General features: G+C 37.9%; 1 long non-coding RNA gene across 1 annotated transcript in view; it reads right to left on the bottom strand.

Moving 5' to 3' along the window:
• LOC140330111 (uncharacterized) overlaps positions 1–22,536 on the bottom strand; it is a 72,280-nt gene that overhangs the window by 44,882 nt on the left and 4,862 nt on the right. Inside the window, exons 3-4 of the long non-coding RNA XR_011920627.1 lie at positions 11,994–12,031; positions 11,122–11,163 (exon numbers count right to left, since the gene is read on the bottom strand). This is a non-coding gene — a long non-coding RNA (uncharacterized lncRNA). The remainder of the gene's footprint in view (positions 1–11,121; positions 11,164–11,993; positions 12,032–22,536) is intronic.

Genomic DNA, 22,536 nt, shown 5'->3' with positions numbered 1-22,536 from the left:
CAAATAGCAAATTACTTTGAAGAAATCCATTCCAGGTTTGCTGGATCACTTAGCTTCACTGATAAAAGTGTATCCTCTTTAGCCTTGGAGAGCTTTCATAAATCAGGTCCAATGAGTTGTTTTATTCCAAATCTGAAGAGAAACCTTGGGTGACTACACTGCAGCTCCACTGATTCCACTGTAAAGGACTAGCTCTACCACTTGTAGTTAAAAAAATTCAGGCACCAGTACTAAAGGGTAGCCTCGGCTCTAAATAGTAATAAAAAAAAGAGTTTTATGGTACTAATATTTTCTAAATGGAATTTTAAACAGCACTAGAACTCAATTTTGTATTCCATTTAGGTTATGAACAGCTCATTTGTTATTATATTTTACTAGCTTTATTGCTAGCTGCTTCCAAGCTTTTGCTGTATTGCTTAGGAAGCGAATGAGGACAAAAATAAATAAATTGTTTTAGTGGACAGAACATCTTACTGCAGAAACTTACTTGCAACATTAAGTTTAGCATTGATGGGAAGTGACCTTTTATCCTTATGGGTATTACTAAGTGCAACATTAACAAGACAGCAAAAATGTAATGCCATGTGTTTATGAATAATGAAGGTATTCAAGGGCATTTATTTTAATAGCTTCTTGTTCTCAATTGTTAGAATCAGCTTCTATGTTTAAACCAAATTAAGTGAATCACACTTTAATAATGCGTTTTAACAGATTGACTGGGATACTGTTGGCAAACTTTAAAATCTCTCCCCTCCAAAAGTTAAATTGTATCTTTCCATCTAAAATATAATTTGCTGTATACCGTGCTCTAGTGGGAGGCCATGACAGCTTCCAGTAAGATAAATGTGTTAGGTTTGCATGTATTCTATTTAACAAGTTGTTTTGTCTAGTTCAGCATTTTGCCCCAGAGATGTGCAGTATTATTTGACTTATGTGATATTTCATTAGTGTTGTTATAAACAAGGACATTGTCCTGTCATTTAAAAGAAGCTCCTCTGCCTTATTCTCTTAAAGATGGGCCAGGTTTGGAACATTCATTTTCATTTTGTTTACTTATACCTGCAGCTCCATTATACTGTTGAATTTTATTAGGGTGTGTGAAAAGTAAGATTTATGTAGTGAATCTGCTAGGCAGCCTTTACAAATATATTTGTCACTTACATCGATAAAACAAAGCACGGGACATTAAAAATAGTTCAAAGATGCAACCATCTCTGCAAAAGAAAACAAATAAGATATAATTAATTTAAAGGATAGCATTCCCCTTGTTTTTTTTTTTTCTGGTAAAATCAACTGAAACATTGGGGTTTGTTTACTAAAGGTATAAAGGTTGTTCATTTAGCAATGATCACACTAATAAGTATTCACTTACATTACCTGATGTGATACAAAATTAATCACACTTACGGTAAAAAAACATGATTTTTGTTTGCACCTGTGACTAAAGTCAACAGAATGACACTTTATTATTAGGCAGAGTATATTATTCCCCACAAGGGAAGAAAACATCCAAAACTCCATGTGCTCAACTCAGCATTATTTAAATTTTTACATTTACAGTTATTTTTTTTGTGTTTTGTCAGTTAATTAAGGCATGCCCATCATAGTAAAGATTCTACAAAATTTGCCTGTCCCTTCCTTCAACTTTGTTGCAGCAGTATCTTTAAAGACGGTTCCCATTGTTATTGGTCTTGGTTTAGCTAGTAATAGAATTTATTGAAATGACAGAAAAACATTAACTGTACTGTAAATCTTACTGCTTTTCTAATTTTAGAAAATAAAACACAACATTAATTCTTTTTGCGTATATGTATGTTGGCCATTGCTATTTTATTTTGATGGAAAACAAAACTAAAACATTTTTATCCTTCTATTATTAAGGACATTTTGAATGATAAACTAGACTAGGACATATATTCCATCCATTCAGATTTTGTCCTTTGGTACTTCTTGCTTTGACTTTGTTTATGATTTGCAACAATGAGAATAAGGAAATGCTGAGTCTGGTTTATTACAAATGTTCTGGTGACTGTATGGAAGTATTAAAATATATTTGGTGATGGAGCTTTTTAAAATGCATAGCCCAGTGAAAAAGCACTTGGTAGGTGGAAATGTGCCCTTCCTAAATAGATGGATCATGAGTCTTAAGGTCTCTTCCTTCTTTCTTCATGATGAAATATTAAACCTGTTTGTAGGCATAAGTTATATTTTTGCAGGAACAAGTTGTTCAATACAAACTGAAATGTCTAAGACAATAAATGAAATAGTTTTATAAAGATTTTAGGGTCTTCAATGTCTACTGTCCTAAAAACAATAGATTTGTCCTCTTTAAAAAGTCATAAAAGATTTTGGCTAATTATCTTTTTCTTTCAAAATTTAAAACAGATTAAAACAAATAAATTCAACTGTTTACCTTTTCCTATGTCTCTTGGAAGTCAATTTTAATTAGGGTTTCTTTGAGTGTGCTTTCTGTCAGTGTTTAGAGCAGAACACAGATGCTAGAATTTATTTATCTGTGATATGGAAAGCCCCAGCTCACCAGAGCAGCTTCAATAGTATTTCTCTCCAACATGTTGAAAGACATTAGGGTTTCTACTTAGAATGTTGCTGCTTTCTAGACAAAACAAGCTATACAACTTTGCACAACTTGGTGGGTTTGTATACCCATCTTTAAAAAAATTGCACACTGTGTTGTTTTAATGACACCATTTATAACAAAAAGAATAATTTATACAGTATATACAACAAATATAATAAGGCCAAAAAGGAAACTCCAAGGTGAAGAAATGTAGAAGAACATGTAGGGGTAGCAGTCCTTTCAGTGTGGTCTGCTTTGTAATTACCTTTTGTTCTTTTTTGAACAACTCAAAAAATTTTGTTTTCACTTGCCAGTCCACCTCTGTAAACCTTTTAAAACTAGGATACATAGCCTCTAGTTCTAACATAGTTGCATTTTTGTTTGTGGCATCAACATGTTCATTTTTGTCAAATTCTACCAAATTATTCACAAACTGCTTTAGGCATTTTTCCACTACATACATTTTTCTTTCAATTTCTCCCAAGCTGATTTGATCTTTTTTATGCAGTGTAAAATGTTGTATAATTTCAAAAGCACATGGAGGGTTATTTTGATTCTTTCTGTTGCTGATGCAGCTTTTTTCAACTCTTTGAAAATGTGTGCAAATAATACGCATGGAATTTAGCTTTGGACCCTTGGTCCATTGGCTGGAGGATAGCTGTTGTGTTTTTAGGCAGATACGCCACCCTAACATCTGAGTGTAAATCATCAAGATGCTGGGGTGTGCTGGAGCATTATAAAGCAGTAGTATACTTTTAAAAGGAACATCTTTTTCCAAACAATAATTCTTGACTTAAGGTAGAAGTTAGGAAATCAATCCTCAAATAAAGCTTGTGTCATCCATGCATTGTTATTTGCTTCAATGCATGTGGGTTTTCAGAGCGATAGATGGGGAGAGGCTTTAACATAAACCTGGTCACATTTACTCCCAACAACATTAAAAGCCTTAAAACCGGGCATTGTTTTAGCTTCTTTGTGTATGAAGGACCTTCCATGTATTTTCTTTCAAAAAAGTCTTGTTTCAAGAACATTAAAAATTTGGTCAGGGCAGTAGCCACCTTTCTTTATGATGTCATCTAATTGTTGAACAAATTTCTCTGCTGCTTCTACATCTGCATCACTGCTTCACTGCTGATACTCTGGTAATGGAGGATAAATCTCCAACAAAACCGCTAAAATCATCCATGGCTTGCTGTAATTGTTTTAGTCAATTCTTCACCATTACATTGCTTCAAAGGGGCTGATTTCTTAAAGCTCTCCATGAATGGTGAGGATACACTTCCATCAGTGAAGCTTGGTGATCCAGCAAACCTAGAATGGATTTCTTAAAAGTAATTTGCTTTTTGTTAGAAAACGTGTTAAATCCTGGACCAGATCCATTCCAGGTTTTCCAGACTGAATCACCAAGGTTTACTGATGAAAGTGTATCCTCTCCAGCTAAATTCCTGTGCACTAAACTGAAATTTCAATGCTATCTGCCTCCCCAGCTAGCTTCTTTGGACTATAAAACAACTCTCCTCAATAACTAATGGGAACAATGGGCCTGATTCAAAACATTTGCTAGCAAATTATTTTGAAGAAATCCATTCCAGGTTTACTGGATCACCCAGCTTCATCAGTGCAGTTGGGTGATCCAGCAAACCTGGAATGGATTTCCAAGTAGACATTTTCTAACAAAAAAAGCTAAGTTTTTCTAAATCATTAGCAGAAAAAGTCAACTGATCTATAATGTACAAAAGCAAACAAAATGGTGGGAGAGACTTACCTGACATAAAAACCTTTCTGTGGTCAAGTTTTCTTCTCTTTTTGCTTTAAAAGCCTGCAAAATAAAATAAACAACAGGTCCTACTTTCTCAGATATACAACTATGCATAGCTTCAGGAAAAGGGGGTGGTATCATCCATCTCAAACTGCCCCAGTACTAAATGTACCCCCAAGGCATTACCTTATTTTGGAACATTGCATTAGAACATTTTGGAACATAGACATTTTCCACCTTCAAATCATGGATATCACCACTCTACAAGATGCACGTATACACAAATGCCTACCCCTTAGAGCATTTCAACACAAGAGGGTCATGGTAGCTAGCCCTGTCTGTCCTAGGTCAGGCTGTGTGGCTGAGGAAACAATTCTGCAACGGTTTTGGAATTGCCCTCATGCCAGGCAGTGATGAGATCAGTGGGCCCTTTATTAAAATTCTTATCTGGTCTCAGGTTACTAGACCACCAGGTGGTGTTTTATGGTCCTTCACAAAATATGTTGGCCGACTAAATGCGCATCCTGTGGGTTTTAATTAATTGCATTAAATTTGTTTTCTGGGACATAAGTATGTTTTAGTTTTTCTGTTCTTGTATTTGAATGTTTCCCCCCCCCAATTACTTATCTGCAATGGACTTTTTGCCCTGGGGCAATGGACTTTTGGTGTTATACAAAAACTTGGACTCTTTTGTTTTCCCTCTTGGATCTAAAGAAACTTTTGCTTTAATTATGCCCTTATGCGCAAATTTTATGTGCAAATTTTATTGCACATGTGCTTATGTGCAATTTTTTTTTTGTCAAATTTATGTTGTTGTTTGAACTTTCTTAGTCATTATTTTGTACCTATTTGTTTTTGACTTGTAAATATTCACTTTTTTTTTATAAAAATCTAGTTCTTTGTTTGGAAGTGTGAAGTCTTTGACTAGCATTCTAGCCTCTGTACCCAGTGTGCCACCATCATCGTTTCTTGCACCTGAGATAAAGGTACCTTTGCCTGCTTGCTTCTCTGGGGATCAAGGCTATTCGTAGCTTGTGTTCCCTTTATTTCCCCCTGCAACCCAGTACATTCACTGAGGAAAGTACCGAAAGTGGGCACAGTCATTTCCTTGCTCCAAGGAGAACCCCAAACTTTGGCAATCCAGTTTATAGAAACTGGGGACCCAGCTCTATCTGATGTAGGCTTCCAGCAGCCACTGCTGAACTGGCACTATGCCACCTCTGCCAGTGTCATGGAGCGGATGAAGAAAATGTCACAGACTTTCAAAGTTCGATTTTTGAAACTCAGTGAAATTATACCGTCTAGATGAGCTAGGACAAATTGGAATTCATTAACTGACCTCATCTGGCTAGCTACTTAAATCGACTGGTGGCTCCGTGAGCGTCAGATGGAAAGAGTGGAGTTACCTTGTCTCTTTCCGGCTCATCCACAATCTCCCGAACTAATGCAACTTGCATTACCTTTGGTGTCAAGAGAGGAACACCAAAGTTGTTTCCAAGCCAACTTTTGCCTGTATTGAGGTGAATCAGGCCACTTCCTTCACAACTGCCCTGTCTGTTGTCAATGGTAAGTTGACAATTATTCATGACAACTTCTGAGGTATAGCAAAAGAATCAAGGTTTTATTCACGCGTGGGAAACTCACAACAGATATGGCAATTGAGGTTGGGACTGCCCCTTCCTCTGTCTGTGAGAGTCTTTGAAAACTTTAAGCTAAAAATCTATATTTTATCCTTCAGTTCCTTGCGTCACTGGTCATCCAATTCTGGGCTGGTCTTTTCTTTAATTTGCCTAAATGACAAGATGAGACAAGACGAGTTGTTGTTTTACTTGTTTTGCTGCTGCTGCACATTCCGCTCTCATTAGTTTTCTTGGGGAGGTTAAAGTTTCTATGGTCAGCTTATCTGCTGCTTTCACTTGCACAGGTGCAAGGCCAAGGCGCCACCGGGAACAGAAGTAAAGAACACAAATAGCTGAGTTAGTCATTTCGAAACATAGTTTGAGTTAATTCTCACTATATTTGAGGCTAATATAAATTTTTTATACATTCACACCGTCCTCTGGGTAAGAATAGGGGGAAGTTCTCACCACTTTTCCTAGTCCTAGCTACGTCCTCCATCTTTCCTTACAGAGCCCCAATGGAGTTGTTAAAGTCCAGGCCATTATTGATTCTGTTTTCTTGAAGTCTTTTTTCCTTAAAGACTCCATCTTCCAATGGACACAAGGCACTACTTTCCCCTTTGTCTTGCTGATGGTTCCACCTTCAAGCCCTGACTGGTTACTCCCATCTGAACGATAACTTTTTCTGACCATCAAGAATTTTTAAGCTTTGACATCATCCACTCTTCGTTATTCTCAATTATCCTGGGCATACCATAGTTGCTCAGAATCCAAACATCAATTGGTCAATGGGTCAAGTTAGCTTTTCTTCAGACTACTGTCTCCAGTTTTGTCTGTTTAAATCTGCTCGTCTCTTGAGTGTGTATATTAAAAAAAGGATTGATCCCACCTCCGTACCACAACTAACTGGATGTATTTAACAGAAGAAGGGAGCAGAATAATTTCCCCCTCATTGGGGGGGGTTTAGCTTTAAGTAGGGATTTATCTGCCCATCCACTTCACCTGCTGGTGCTAAAATATACTTTGTTGAAAAGAAGAACCCTACACTGTGGCCTTACATTGATTATAGGGACCTCAATCGCATCACTTTGAAGAATTGTTATCCTCTACCATTGATTCCATAACTCATCCAGTGGCTAAAATCAGCCAAAGTATTCACTATGTTGGATTTGTGTGCAGCTCACAACCTTTGAGAGGGAGACAAATGGAAGATGGCGTTCCATACCCACGTTGGCCTTTTTTAATATGTAATGATGCCTTTTAAACTTTGCAATGCCCCTGCTACCTTTCAACATTTTGTGAATGACATATTCAGGCATTTCCTTGATGTTTTCATGGTTGTTTAACTTGATGACATTCTGATCTTCTCCTCAAGAACATCGGGCCCACGTTAAAAAGGTGCTTGGCAGCTTAGTATGCACAGATTCAATGCTAACCTGAGAAATGTGAGTTTGAAAAAGACACTATTCAATGAATGAAATGGCCAGCCCCTGTGGACAGGAAAGGAGTCCATCGATTTTTAGGCTTCGCTAATATTTAACAGGAAATTTATCAAGAGCTTCTCTGCAATTGTCTCTCCTCTAACTAAGCTCACAAGTTCTTACATTACCTTTTTTGGTCAGAAGAAGGGCAGGAGGCTTTTGAGAGGCTGAAACAGCTCTTTACCCCACATCTATTCTCAAGCATCCTGATTCCTCTCTTCCATTTACCTTGAAAGTAGATGCCTTGGAGATTGCAGTAGACCTAGTTCTGTCTTCATGCTTTGTGCCTTATTCCCTTCTGGACTCGGTCTTCTTTTCCCAGAAGATAAGTCCTGCAGGGAGAAACTATGATATCAGCAACTCTGAATTATGGCCCAATTATAACTACATGCTGGAAGGGGCCATTCACCCAGTCCTGGTCCTCACGGACCATAAGAATCTGGATTAACCATGAACAGCTAAACACCTTAGACCCCAGCAGGCTCACTGGGCACTTTTCTTTTCAAGATTTGATTCCCATCTAACTTTTCAATGCCAACACTAATCTACGATGGAATGGTGATCTTTTGACTTATCATGGCAAGATCTATGTGCCAAAAAATCTCGGGTTGTCAGTCCTCCAATCCTGACATGGCTCTCCATTGGCTGGGCATTTTGGCGTGTCTAAAACATTAGATTTGGTCAAACTATCTTTCTGGTGGCCAGACATGTCAAAGGATTGTCCTTCGGGTCATTGTGTCCTACATGAACAAGGTTCAAGAGTACAAAGTCCAAATCTTGGGGGCTTCTCCATCCTCTTCCCATCCCAACCTGCCCTTGGAGCATGCTGTCTATGTATTTAATATGGAACTACCTCCGTCTAAGGGGTGTGATGGTTGATAGAATGATAAAGATGGCAGACTTTATTCCTATGAAGGGCACGCCTTCTGCAGTTTTCACTTTTTTGCGTGTGATCGTCCACTTCATCTCAGTCGCCATTCTTTGCCAAATATGGTTTCCATCCTCCATCCATTCCCAACTGTCCTCACTCTCATCTGTCCCAATCCCTTTCCAAATTAATTGCCGACAAGAAAGGAGAAAATTCCCAGATTTCCAGAGTGGTGTTCTGGTCTGGCTTTCTATAATTTGAAGTTTAATTTGAAGTTTCCTTGTCCTACTAAGAAGTTGTTCCCTAAGTTTGTGGGACCCTTCCCAATCAGAACATTAATAACCCTTTAGTGATTTAGTGATTGCTACCAGGCTCTTGCTACCTGGTCATCCATCTGGTCAGAAGACAATGCCAACCAAGTGACTAGAGTGGGGATTCTTGTTAAAGGCCAAGTAACAAAAATAGGGCCTTGATGGTTACCTCAAATTATTATGGAAAAGAGTTGCAGATTTTCAATGTCTATTGTCTTCCAGGCATGTCACCGCTCTTCCTGTGTGGGGATTTTAATTGTTTATTCTCAGGTAAAAGGAGATCTGCTGGTGGATTTCAGAGGCATGACAAAACCTTTGGGCAGCTTAAAAATCTGACCACGACTTGCACAAAAAAACAACTTAACGTCCTTGCTCAAAGCTATTCAAATAAAATACTTGGAGTATTCTTTGATAAGGATAACAACAGCACAAAAAGCTGGGAAATAGAAAAAATTAAATTCAAAAGGAAGTGGATTTCTGAAGCTTGAAACTCACATTGGAGGGGAAAATGTTGATCATCAAATCTGTTTTATTGCCGCTAATGCTAAATTTAAGCTTGGTTTACCCACCCAACTACCCAATTCTCAAAGCTTTGACTCGGCAAGTTTACAAATTTTTTTGGAGCTCCACAATTAAAAAATTAAGAAAGGAAAACAAAGAAAAGCCTTAAAACCAAACAAAACAATTAGATTGACTATCTAAAGTATGCTGACGGACATATTTTCAGAAAGAGGGAGTGGCATCACCCCTTACAAACCGCACCAATTCTGATTACTCCTCTCAAACAGTACATAGTCCTGGAAAAATGTATCCAACTTTATGGTCTTTTTTTTTTAGCAATCGGTATCTATATTGGTTACCATTGTCACAATGTCACAGCTTCCCATACATGAGCTATTGAAACATGGACTATGTAAGTTTATCATTCATATTTTTCTGTTATCATGCTTACTGTTTTTGTACATTTACACTCTAGTTTAGTGGGGTATCATTATTTATTGTTGTTTTTTAATGTACAAACTTCAAAATACACTTGATCATGTCAAATTTGCATATCTTAGTACTCATGGTACTAAGTATATCTTAGTACTTAGTATTCATGGATGTTTTTCCTAGTATTATGGGTCAAGGCCAAGTTTGTTGTAACACATAATATTGTACTAAAATACTATTTATTGATTGATGTTTTTCAACATTTGTGTTGCTTCTAGTACATTACAATGTTGTGCTAAATGTATGATTACCCCTGAGGAAGGCTAGAATAGGCGAAATGTGTCAGGTACAACTTTACACATTTCCAAGCTGTATACCCTTTAGTTTAAAACTGGATCCTTGGAACATTTCTAGTCCGCATATTTAAAGTAGTTGTATGCTGTATAGTGCCATTTTTCTGGTCGTGAACAGATTCTTTACAATTGCACTGTAGGAACCAATATCATTTGTATTGTATCTTTGAGAAGTGTATCACTAATAAAATATTCTTGCCTATCCTTTCTATTTGATCTATGCTAATATATTTTGGGGTTGGCAAGTACCTACCGAACATTGTATAGGCACCAATACCTACTGGTCAGTGTAGTCTATCTTGGATAACTATCATTTATTGTTCTGGACTTTATTCTGGGAAGAAGAAATTTTTATTTATGCTCATTTATTTGTTTTTTTTTTGTGCCGATTTATGATGTGTTTTTGTTTATTGTCCTTGTTTTTTTTCCAAAATTTTGTAAATAAAATTTCTATTTTTCTAATAAAAATGTAGAAAAAAGTTAGGATTTTCTAAATTTGAGTTTGGTTTGACCCCAACTCTGCCTTGTTTGCTGCCTGGGCCTGTTACTTGACATTTACTTGTCTGCCACCTACCCTGACCTCGCCCTGTTTGTGACATTGCCTTGCCTACCTGCCCTGACCTTGGCCTGTTCAACTAACTCACCTTGACTCGCTGTGTTCTAGCCCGATAGCCAATCCTATTCTGAAGTCATCTGATCCCTTTCACCCCCTAGGGGCCATGACCTAGACACCTCCCGGCAGCAAAGTAGTCCAGTGGCCACTTGGGTCACTGTCCCATCACTCCAGTGAGCTGGTGAAGACCAGGTGGTCACTTAGCACAGAGCATGAACAGATATACTTGTATCATTTAGATCCACCTCCAGTTGTGAGAGTTGCAGCAAACACAGAACTTGACAGAAAGACAAAAGACAGCCAGACAGCTATATCTCTGATCCACACAAAGGGGTTTGTGTGCAAATATTTGTGGTTTGAATTTATCAAGCTTCATTCCGTGCCCCTAGGGACCAGCAGCAGTCTATTTGGTGATGGTATTGATGCAATTTTTCCTTTAGTAAGCAGGGATGCACGTATGACAAATGGGGATGGTGAACTGTTTTCACCCCTCTGTTTGAAGAGGGGACTATAAATTGTATATTTATGTTTGGAGTAATGGTAATCACTAAGAGTGTAGTAGCACTATAATGTACAAAAGCAAACAATATGGTGGGAGAGACTTACCTGACATAAAAACCTTTCTGTGGTCAAGTTTTCTTTAAAAGCCTGCAAAATAAAATAAACAAATGGTCCTACTTTCTCAGATATACAACTATGCATAGCTTCAGGAAAAAGGGGTGGTATCATCCATCTCAAACTGCCCCAGTACTAAATGTACCCCCAAGGCATTACCTTATTTTGGAACATTGCATAGACATTTTCCACCTTCAAATCATGGATATCAGCACTCTACAAGATGCACGTAAGATTAGAGGTCAGCTAAAATCTGAGGAGGAAACAACACTAGTGTCTAATTTTCTACAGAAAAATCTAAACAAATTAGGAAAATTAGTGCACAAAATTTCCTTGTCTAAGGAGCTAAAGGACATTGCCTGGCAAGGTATACACAAATGCCTACCCCTTAGAGCATTTTAACACAAGGGGGTCATGGTAGCTAGCCCTGTCTGTCCTAGGTCAGGCTGTGTGGCCGAGGAAACAATTCTGCAACGGTTTTGGAATTGCCCTCATGCCAGGGCAGTGATGAGATCAGTGGGCCCTTTATTAAAATTCTTATCTGGTCTCAGGTTATTAGACCACCAGGTGGTGTTTTATGGTCCTTCACAAAATATGTTGGCCGACTAAATGCGCATCCTGTGGGTTTTAATTAATTGCATTAAATTTGTTTTCTGGGACATAAGAAGTATTTTTTTGTACAAAAATGATCTTGTGACCGAAGTAGAGTGCAAGAAAAAATTTGGGCAAAATGTTTGTGATTTTTCTGCTAGATTGCAAAAGGCTAGGGAAAGCTAATGCTTAAGATTGATGGTGTGTGTATGCATAGAATACATTCCTGTAAAATAAAATCTTAATATGCTATGTAAAAATGTAACACTTACTTGTATATTTTGTATAAAACTTCTTTGTTTTGTTGCACCTGAAAAAAGAAAAGGTGTTTAATTTATGCGTTTTGGTTTCTGGAGAAAATGGTATGTATTGCAATACTTACCTAATGATTTTTTGTTTTGCATATGCCTGAGAGAGAGGTGTTTTACTTATCTGCTCCATGCTTCAGAATGGCATACATTTATTTATGTTTTAGTTTTTCTGTTCTTGTATTTGAATCAACCCCCCCCCCAATTACTTATCTGCAATGGACTTTTTGCCCTGGGGCAATGGACTTTTGGTGTTATACAAAAACATGGACTCTTTTGTTTTCCCTCTTGGATCTAAAGAAACTTTTGCTTTAATTATGCCCTTATGCCCTATGCGCAAATTTTATGTGCAAATTTTATTGCACATGTGCAAATTTTTTTTTTGTCAAATTTATGTTGTTTTTTGAACTTTCTTTGTCATTATTTTGTACCTATTTGTTTTTGACTTGTAAATATTCACTTTTTTTTATAAAAAGCTAGTTCTTTGTTTGGAAGTGTGAAGTCTTTGACTAGCATTCTAGCCTCTGTACTCAGTGTGCCACCATCATCGTTTCTTGCATCTGAGATAAAGGTACCTTTGCCTGCTTGCTTCTCTGGGGATTGAGGCTATTCGTAGCTTGTGTCTCCTTTATTTCCCCCTGCAACCCAGTTCATTCACTGAGAAAAGTACCAAAGTGGGCACAGTCATTTCCTTGCTCCAAAGAGAACCCCAAAGTTTGGCAATCCAGTTTATAGAAACTAGGGACCCAGCTCAATCTGATGTAGGCTTACAAGCAGCCACTGCTGAACTGGCACTATGCATCTCTGCCAGTGTCATGGAGCGGATGAAGAAAATGTCACAGACTTTCAAAGTTCGATTTTTGAAACTCAGTGGAATTATACCGCCAGGAAACACCAATTTCTCATCAACCTGTCTAGATGAGCTAGGACGAATTGGAATTCATTAACTGACCTCATCTGGCTAGCTACTTAAATCGACCGGTGGCTCTGTGAGCGTCAGATGGAAAGAGTGGAGTTACCTTGTCTCTTACCGGCTCATCCACAATCTCCCGAACTAATGCAACTTGCATTACCTTTGGTGTAAAGAGAGGAACACCAAAGTTTTCTCCAGGCCAGCTTTTGCCTGTATTGAGGTGAATCAGGCCACTTCCTTCACAACTGCCCTGTCCGTTGTCAATGGTAAGTTGACAATTATTCACGACAACTTTTGAGGTATAGTTAAAGAATCAAGGTTTTATTCACGCGTCGGAAACTCACAACAGATATGGCAATAGAGGTTGGGACTGCCCCTTCCTCTGTCTGTGAGAGTCTTTGAAAACTTTAACCTAAAAGTCTATATTTTATCCTTCAGTTCTTTGCGTCACCGGTCATCCAATTCTCGGCTGGTCTTTTCTTTAATTTGCCTAGAGACAAGACGAGTTGTTGTTTTACTTGTTTTGCTGCCGCTGCACATTCCGCTCTCATTAGTTTTCTTGGGTAGGTTACAGTTTCTATGGTCAGCTTATCTGCTGGTTTCACTTGCACAGGTGCAAGGCCAAGGCCCCTCCGGGAACAGAAGTAAAGAACACAAATAGCTGAGTTAGTCATTTCGAAACATAGTTTGAGTTAATTCTCACTATACTTGAGGCTAATATAAATTTTATATACATTCACACCATCCTCTGGGTAAGAATGGGGGGAAGTTCTCACCACTTTTCCTAGTCCTAGCTACGTCCTCCATGTTTCCTTACAGAGCCCCAATGGAGTTGTTAAAGTCCAGGCCATTATTGATTCTGTTTTCTTGAAGTCTTTTTTCCTTAAAGACTCCATCTTCCACTGGACACAAGGCACTACTTTCCCCTTTGTCTTGCTGATGGTTCCACCTTCAGGCCCTGACTGGTTACTCCCATCTGAACGATAACTTTTTCTGACCATCAAGAATTTTAAGCTTTGACACCATCCACTCTTCGTTATTCTCAATTACACACAATCCAAACATCAATTGGTCAATGGGTCAAGTTAGCTTTTCTTCAGACTACTGTCTCCAGTTTTGTCTGTTTAAATCTGCTCATCTCTTGAGTGTGGATGTTGAAAAAAGGATTGATCCCACCCCCGTACAACAACTAACTGGATGTATTTACCAGAAGAAGGGAGCAGAATAATTTTCCCCTCATTGGGGGGGGGACTTAGGTTTTTAGCTTTAAGTAGGGATTTATCAGCCCATCCACTTCACCTGCTGGTGCTAAAATATACTTTGTTGAAAAGAAGAACCCTACACTGCGGCCTAACATTGATTACAGGGACCTCAATCGCATCACTTTGAAGAATTGTTATCCTCTACCATTGATTCCATAACTCATCCAGTGGCTAAAATCAGCCAAAGTATTCACTATGTTGGATTTGTGTGCAGCTCACAACCTTTGAGAGGGAGACAAATGGAAGATGGCGTTCCATACCCACGTTGGCCTTTTTTAATATGTAATGATGCCTTTTAAACTTTGCAATGCCCCTGCTACCTTTCAACATTTTGTGAATGACATATTCAGGCATTTCCTTGATGCCTGAATGTTGTTTTCAATGGTTGGTTTCAATGATGTTTGGTTTCAATGATGTTTTCATGGTTGTTTAACTTGATGACATTCTGATCTTCTCCTCCTGTTGAAGAACATGGGGCCCACGTTAAAAAGGTGCTTGGCAGCTTAGTTTGAACAGATTCAATGCTAACCTGAGAAATGTGAGTTTGAAAAAGACACTATTCAATGAATGAAATGGCCAGCCCCTGTGAACAGGAAAGGACTCCATCGATTTTTAGGCTTCGCTAATATTTACCAGAATTTTATCAAGAGCTTCTCTGCAATTGTCTCTCCTCTAACTAAGCTCACAAGTTCTTACATTACCTTTTTTGGTCAGAAAAAGGGCAGGAGGCTTTTGAGAGGCTGAAACAGCTCTTTACCCCAGCATCTATTCTCAAGCATCCTGATTCCTCTCTTCCATTTACATTGAAAGTAGATGCCTTGGAGATTGCAGTAGACCTAGTTCTGTCTTAATGCTTTGTGCCTTATTCACTTCTGCACTCGGTCTTCTTTTCCCAGAAGCTAAGTCCTGCTGGGAGAAACTATGATATCAGCAACTCTAAATTATGGGCCATTATAAATGCATGCTGCAAGGGGCCATTCACCCAGTCCTGGTCCTCACGGACCATAGGAATCTGGATTAACCAAGAACAGCTAAACACCTTAGACCCCAGCAGGCTCACTGGGCACTTTTCTTTTAAAGATTTCATTACCATCTAACTTTTCAATGCCAACACTAATCTACGATGGATTGGTGATCTTTTGACTTATCATGGCAAGATCTATGTGCCAAAGAATCTCCGGTTGTCAGTCCTCCAATCCTGACATGGCTCTCCATTGGCTGGGCATTTTGGCGTGTCTAATACATTAGATTTGGTCAAACTATCTTTCTGGTGGCCAGACATGTCAAAGGATTGTCCTTCGGGTCATTGTGTCCTACATGAACAAGCTTCAAGAGTACAAAGTCCAAATCTTGGGGGCTTCTCCATCCTCTTCCCATCCCAACCTGCCCTTGGAGCATGCTGTCTATGTATTTATTATGGAACTACCTCCGTCTAAGGGGTGTGATGGTTGATAGAATGACAAAGATGGCAGACTTCATTCCTATGAAGGGCACGCCTTCTGCAGTTTTCACTTTTTTGCGTGGGATCGTCCACTTCTTCTCAGTCACCATTCTTTGCCAAATATGGTTTCCATCCTCCATCCATTCCCAACTGTCGTCACTCTCATCTGTCCCAATCCCTTTCCAAATTAATTGCCGACAAGAAAGGAGAAAATTCCCAGATTTCAAGAGTGGTGTTCTGGTCTGGCTTTTTATAATTTGAAGTTTAATTTGAAGTTTCCTTGTCCTACTAGGAAGTTGTTCCCTAAGTTTGTGGGACTCTTCCCAATCAGAACATTAATAACCCTTTAGTGATTTAGTGATGGCTACCAGGCTCTTGCTACCTGGTCATCCATCTGGTCAGAAGACAATGCCAACCAAGCGACTGGAGTGGGGATTCTTGTTAAAGGCCAAGTAAAAAAAATAGGACCTTGATGGTTACCTCAAATTATTATGGAAAAGAGTTGCAGATTTTCAATGTCTATTGTCCTGTGTTAATACAACTCTTTCTTCCAGGCATGTCACTGCTCTTCCTGTGTGGGGATTTTAATTGTTTATTCTCAGGTAAAAGGAGATCTGCTGGTGGATTTCAGAGGCATGACAAAACCTTTGGGCAGCTTAAAAATCTGACCACGACTTGCAGGACGTGTGGTCTAAATCGTATCAAAGTGATCCTGGCTACACATAAGGCAGCTCAGTAAGTAAGTCTCGGATTGACATTGTTTTCTGCAGCAAAACTTTGTCAGCCGCCCAAATGTTATTGTATGATAATACATTTTCTGACCATAAAATGTTAACAGTCACTGTTGACCTGCCTATAGTATCTAAGGGCCCAGGAGTCTGGAAGGTAAATACACATATTCTAGAGGACCCTGAAATGAAACAATAATTTACATCAGCATACAAAGGGTGGAAACTCCAAACAAACTTTTCAAGTATTACAGAATGGTGGGAAGGAAGAAAGAAAGAAATTCATAAAGGCATTGCGAAGGAAAAAAAGAAATTGCATTTTAAACAACTAAATACACAACTTCAAACTTATCATAAACTCCAACATTTGGGCATATCTATGAAGGAACAGAAAAATACCATCAGGTGCGAAATAGCAGAGGCTATTAAAAAGAATAGGTAACAAGTGATATACAACTCAAAAGAAGAACAATTAAAAAAAGAGGAAAATGTTCCGTTTTTTTTTTTAAGTTACACAAACAAAACAAAATATCCTGCAGATAAATGATAGAACCACAATACCAGAGATATTGAAGGAAGGAACATTAGTCTTACTCTGAGCTTTACCAAACTTATAAGTTTGGAGTTATAAGCTTCACCAGTGGGTGTCTGGATGCTCTTTCAAAAAAACAACTTAACGTCCTTGCTCAAAGCTATTCAAATAAAATACTTGGAGTATTCTTTGATAAGGATAACAACAGCACAAAAAGCTGGGAAATAGAAAAAATTAAATTCAAAAGGAAGTGGATTTCTGAAGTGAAACTCACATTGGAGGGGAAAATGTTGATCATCAAATCTGTTTTATTGCCGCTAATGCTAAATTTAAGCTTGGTTTACCCACTCAACTACCCAATTCTCAAAGCTTTGACTCGGCAAGTTTTCAAATTTTTTTGGAGCTCCACAGTTAAAAAATTAAGAAAGGAAAACAAAGAAAAGCCTTAAAACCAAACAAAACAATTAGATTTACTATCTAAAGTATGCTGACGGACATATTTTCAGAAAGAGGGAGTGGCATCACCCCTTACAAACCGCACCAATTCTGATTACTCCTCTCAAACAGTACATAGTCCTGGAAAAATGTATCCAACTTTATGGTCTTCAAAAAGTCGAAATCAATGTGTTAATAGTTTCCCAAAAGTTAAGGAGACAAACCAAAAGTGTTGGAGAAACAACTAAAGTCTTGATTGTAAAAAAGTGGGCAGGGCTTAAGCCCTAAGTACATATGTTTGTTTACATGGAACACTTTATTGTGTAATAATAAAGGGTGACCCCCTGTATTATGTTATTGTAAACTGGATTGCAGAATTGTTTATATGCAAAAATTTTTGTTGTATGTATTTAAGTGCAGAGTCAAATGTTTTTCCACTGTCAAGTGCTATGCAAGATATGCTTTGTATTTGTTACTTTTTTATTTATTTATGCTAATTACTTCATACTTACCATATAGACTCTTAATTCTTATCTAATGGATCAACAACAGAAGTTTTTTTTGGCAAGAACGTGTGGTGATACACTTCTTATGCACTTATTTACAGTATTCCCTACAGTCAAATGCTTAGACTGAGAAGGAATTGCACGAATCATGAAGACTTTAAACTTGAAGCTAAGGCTTTAGGTGAGAAATTGATCTTAAGGGGCTGCAGTAAGAAACTCCTTAAGAAGACCTCTACTGCAGGGTCTGTACATTGAAAAAGGAAAATTTGATCCATAAAACCTCTCTGCCCCCCACAGAAAGCAAACTACACATCATCATATGGTTTACCGAGCATCACCAGAGCATCTGTAACCATTCTTACTAAATATTGGAATATTCTCACTGTGGATCCTGTAATTAACATCTATTGTATATTAGGCCCAGACCTCAGATTACCTACCAGAAATCTTGTTCATTGAAGGATTCACTAGTTTCTAGTCACTACAACCCCCACCTCATTACAGATACTCATTCTGCGTCTAACAGTACATTTCGATGTGTTCAAAAAAATGCATTTATGAACACATCTATTCGATTATGAATGGTAAAATGGTAACAAATATTAGTTTTCACGTAGGGATAGCCCACAATTTTGATACCAATTGATTTAAATTTGTGGCTTTGGAGTCAATCACCCCCAATCCCAGAGGAGGTGATTTTGACAAAAAACTATTACTCTGGGATAAATAAAGTTTTTAGTTTCAAACCTTTCTTGTGATCCATCTCTGTAATGCACCAATAGAGAAACAAAATAACTGTAAACTGTGTTTAAATTATACTTTGATTCTCACTATTATGAATATTACATGTACATGTATTTTATGTACTTTTTTATATATGATGTTCATATCACAATAAGCTCAGTTTTTGTCTTTTTGTTCTTTTTTAATGTCATTTATTATATACTTATATATACTGTGTTGCTATACTTATATATACTTATTTATACTGTTTTGCATCTAGATGTATTTATGCTTGTGTGTACATATTTTTCTTAGGTATAGACACACTCATTCAGAACCTTAATGTTCATACTTACATCTATTCCCACATCAGTATATTTACATCCATCATATGCTCCCTCCCCTCCTTTCCCTTCACCCCTTATCCTTCCATTTTCTCATCCATTCATTCTCTCTCCGTGTTCCCCTTAGTTTTTTTAAGCGCAAGTCAGCGGGGGACAAGGCATCGGTAATAGTTGACTGATGGCCTTCTAGAGATGAGCAGGGTTGTTTTCTCTGCCCCGCTCAACCATCCCCTGTATGAATGCACCAGTCGGTGCACCCACTGCACCACATTAGGTATCCCTAGGGAGACGATCCTATAAGCTGACGTCACTCAGGGAGGCATTCCGATCCCCCTGAGTGACATCATGAAGTAACACAGGGGCACTAGCCCTTGGATTTTGGAGGCACATGTGCATTTTGGACAACAAGATACTTCCATTTTTATGAGTTTAACGGGCAAGCCTTGTGATTCCCATACCCTTCTTGTCATACAGAGAGGCTGCGTTGCGGTTGCAGACCTCTCAGTTTCCCTCCCTTTTGGGATCCTCTCTGGTCCACACTTTTTTTTAGCAATCGGTATCTATATTGGTTACCATTGTCACAATGTCACAGCTTCCCATACATGAGCTATTGAAACATGGACTATGTAAGTTTAATATCTCTGATCCACACAAAGGGGTTTGTGTGCAAATATTTGTGGTTTGAATTTATCAAGCTTCATTCCGTGCCCCTAGGGACCAGCAGCAGTCTCCCCTCCCAGGTGACGTTTAGAAACCATACGGGGGTAGGGGAATTCACCTGGACAGTGGGCAGTCATATATTTACTCCAACCAGGTAGGTGGCCACACCAGTGCTGGATATACAGGAGAAAAAAGGAAAAACAATAGGTGTATGGACCACCTTGAATGTATCTAGTTAGGTTCTGAGAGTGAGAGGGGAAAGAAATTAACACATTCGTATGCTGACATGGACCAGGAAATTAATAATTTTTAGAAATGTAGTGCTATTCCTTTGCGTTAATATGTGAACATTTGAGTAATCAAAACACAGTCAAGTAAATGTAAAGTCTTACATTACATTAAGTTCTTTTAATGTTTTTGAGTAACAGCTTGGGAAAAGTATGTTAGTGTTTGTGCTGTGACTATTTTATTTTTTTCCTTTATATTTTAATGTTAAAAATGAAGATGAAAATTTTAATAAGGCTAAATGAATACAAATTTTTTCAATAAAATTGCTACAGTGTAAAACATCGAAACATTGTAAAGACATTAAACTTAATTTGTTTCTTAATAGCTTATATCAAATTACAGACAATATGAAGACAATGATATAATTAATAAACAAAGGTTTAATAAAAGGAACAATAATAATATATTTCTGGTAAGCACACATTCTAAGTTGTTGTTTTACCTGTATGTTTTACATATATTGATTATTGTATCTCATATAAAAGCTTTTTAAAATACTTTCTTGTTCAGGAGCAGAGCTGACCCATATACCTTTCATTTTGGCTTGAATAAATTGAGAAAAATATAGTATGACTGCCAAGTCCTAATTGCTGTGACAGGAATCAAGGTTCAGGAGGACATGAATTAATTAAAACCAAGAGGGAGTCAGATATAAACACATTTCTTTTTTATTTGTACACAGAAAGAACAGTTGCTAATTGGTCTATGTTAACAATAATCAATTTAATGTTAATCTACGACTTAATGCTACCTCAAAAAATTAATATGTTACCATATATCATGTTACTACAGTACCTTGTAGGCCCCACAAACCCCCTCCTTGGCTTAAACACATACACAAATATTATAGGCCAGGGGTGGCCACGCCTTTTTGGCTTGCAAGCTACTTTTTAAATGACCAAGTCAAAATGATCTACCAACAAAAAAAAATGCTAAACATATATTTATTCATATATATATATATATATATATATATAATGAGTATGACACAGAAGTGACTGAAGCTAATAAGACATTAAATGGCAGAACACTGCACAGACATTGCACTTACAAGACTATAGTGACAGGTAAGCTATAATTCACCCAGCACTGCTCATTTCAGACTGCCCTCCCACCCTCTCTGCCTTCCTCCCCACTCCCCCACACTGGTACACAGAGTCTTCTCAAACAGAAAGACATACTCAGCATCCCTATAGACGTAACAGCCGGCTGCTTCCAAAAAGCAGGGAGAGGTAAGGCAGGGTTCTGCGATCGACTCAGGTTGCCTTTGTGATCGACTGCTAAATCCCGATCGAGGTTTAGGGCACCCCCTGTTATAGGCAACATAGAAAACAACTTAAAAGCAGAGTGCTCACTTAGGGCTTGTTCACATCTGTAGTAAAAACAAAAATTGGCGTTACCTCTCCTGGATGTTTATTATGCACAGCTAGGCATTCAGGATCATTTTCACCCAGATTTTGCAGGCATTTGCAACAGCCTGTGTAAGTGTTTTTAAAGTCTAGTTAAAAATAGGCATTAAAAACATGTGTAAAAATGCCAGGTTAAGCCTTTTTAGGAGTTTTTAAACACTTTCTTTTCAAATCAATGGAGGCAGAAAACCTCAAATGTAAAAAATCTTGAAAAAACCTCTAAGCAAGCCATTATACTTTATTTCTACTACTATTCTACTACTATACTATTTTGACTATTTCAACCTGGAAGGAAGAAAAACATAAAGCTTTTTAAAAATAACCTAGGTCTTTACCAAAATGTATTTTATTATTTGATGAAATGTTCTTTTGTCTATAGCTGTGTTTTTTTAAGTGGCTGCGTATGACAAAGTTTGTATCTTTTCTATGCATGGCTGCATTTCATTAGCATAGTTTCTGACATCCTCTGGGCAGGGAAAACTCTGAAAATTTCCAAGACAATTAGTATTGTTCCCCTGAGGTCAGGCTAGCAGCCCCCTAAATGTCTGAGAAATGTCATTTGTTTAAAATACAGAAATGCTAAAATCTGTAGTATACATAGGCCCTGATTTATTAAAGCTCTCCAAGGCTGGAGAGAATACACTTTGATCAGTGAAGCTGGGTGATCCAGCAAACCTGGATTGGATCTGGTCCAGGATTCAAAACATTTGCTAGCAAATAGCAAATGATTTTAAGGAATCCATTCCAAGATTTCTGGATCACCCAGCTTCACTGATCAAAGTGTATTCTCTCCAGCCTTGGAGAGCTTTAGTAAATCAGGGCCATAGTGCCTATTGGGTGAGGTTAATAGTCAGACTAATATAAAGAAGGCATGTGGAACTGGGCCCTGCCAAAGGGAGATATGTTCCATGTTCATTACATTTGTTGTCAAGTACGTCATACAGCAATGTAAATCCATTGACAACCCCAATACCCCAGTGAGATAACTAAACTGATCAGCATTTGCCATTCTGGATACAACTAGCAGTTGGCCGATGGAACTGATAGAAACTGAAAGTTGAAGTGTGCTGGACACATATCAATGTAAAAACGCAATGCTGTAGACTTAAAAAGGTACATCTGCTGAAACTGAATTATGTAGTTATTTTTATGTTATTTTTTGTACATATGAACATTTGACTGTGAAAGTTCTAAAATGTATTTAAACTTGCAAAAAAGTAAAATGTTCCTTCATTCCAGTATAATAAACCAGAGACATTCCATACA

Source organism: Pyxicephalus adspersus, chromosome 4, assembly GCF_032062135.1.
Source record: "Pyxicephalus adspersus chromosome 4, UCB_Pads_2.0, whole genome shotgun sequence".
Taxonomy (NCBI): Eukaryota; Metazoa; Chordata; class Amphibia; order Anura; family Pyxicephalidae; genus Pyxicephalus; species Pyxicephalus adspersus.
The sequence above is the reverse complement of the archived record's forward strand: the minus strand, read 5'-3'. Positions and strand labels throughout refer to the sequence as shown.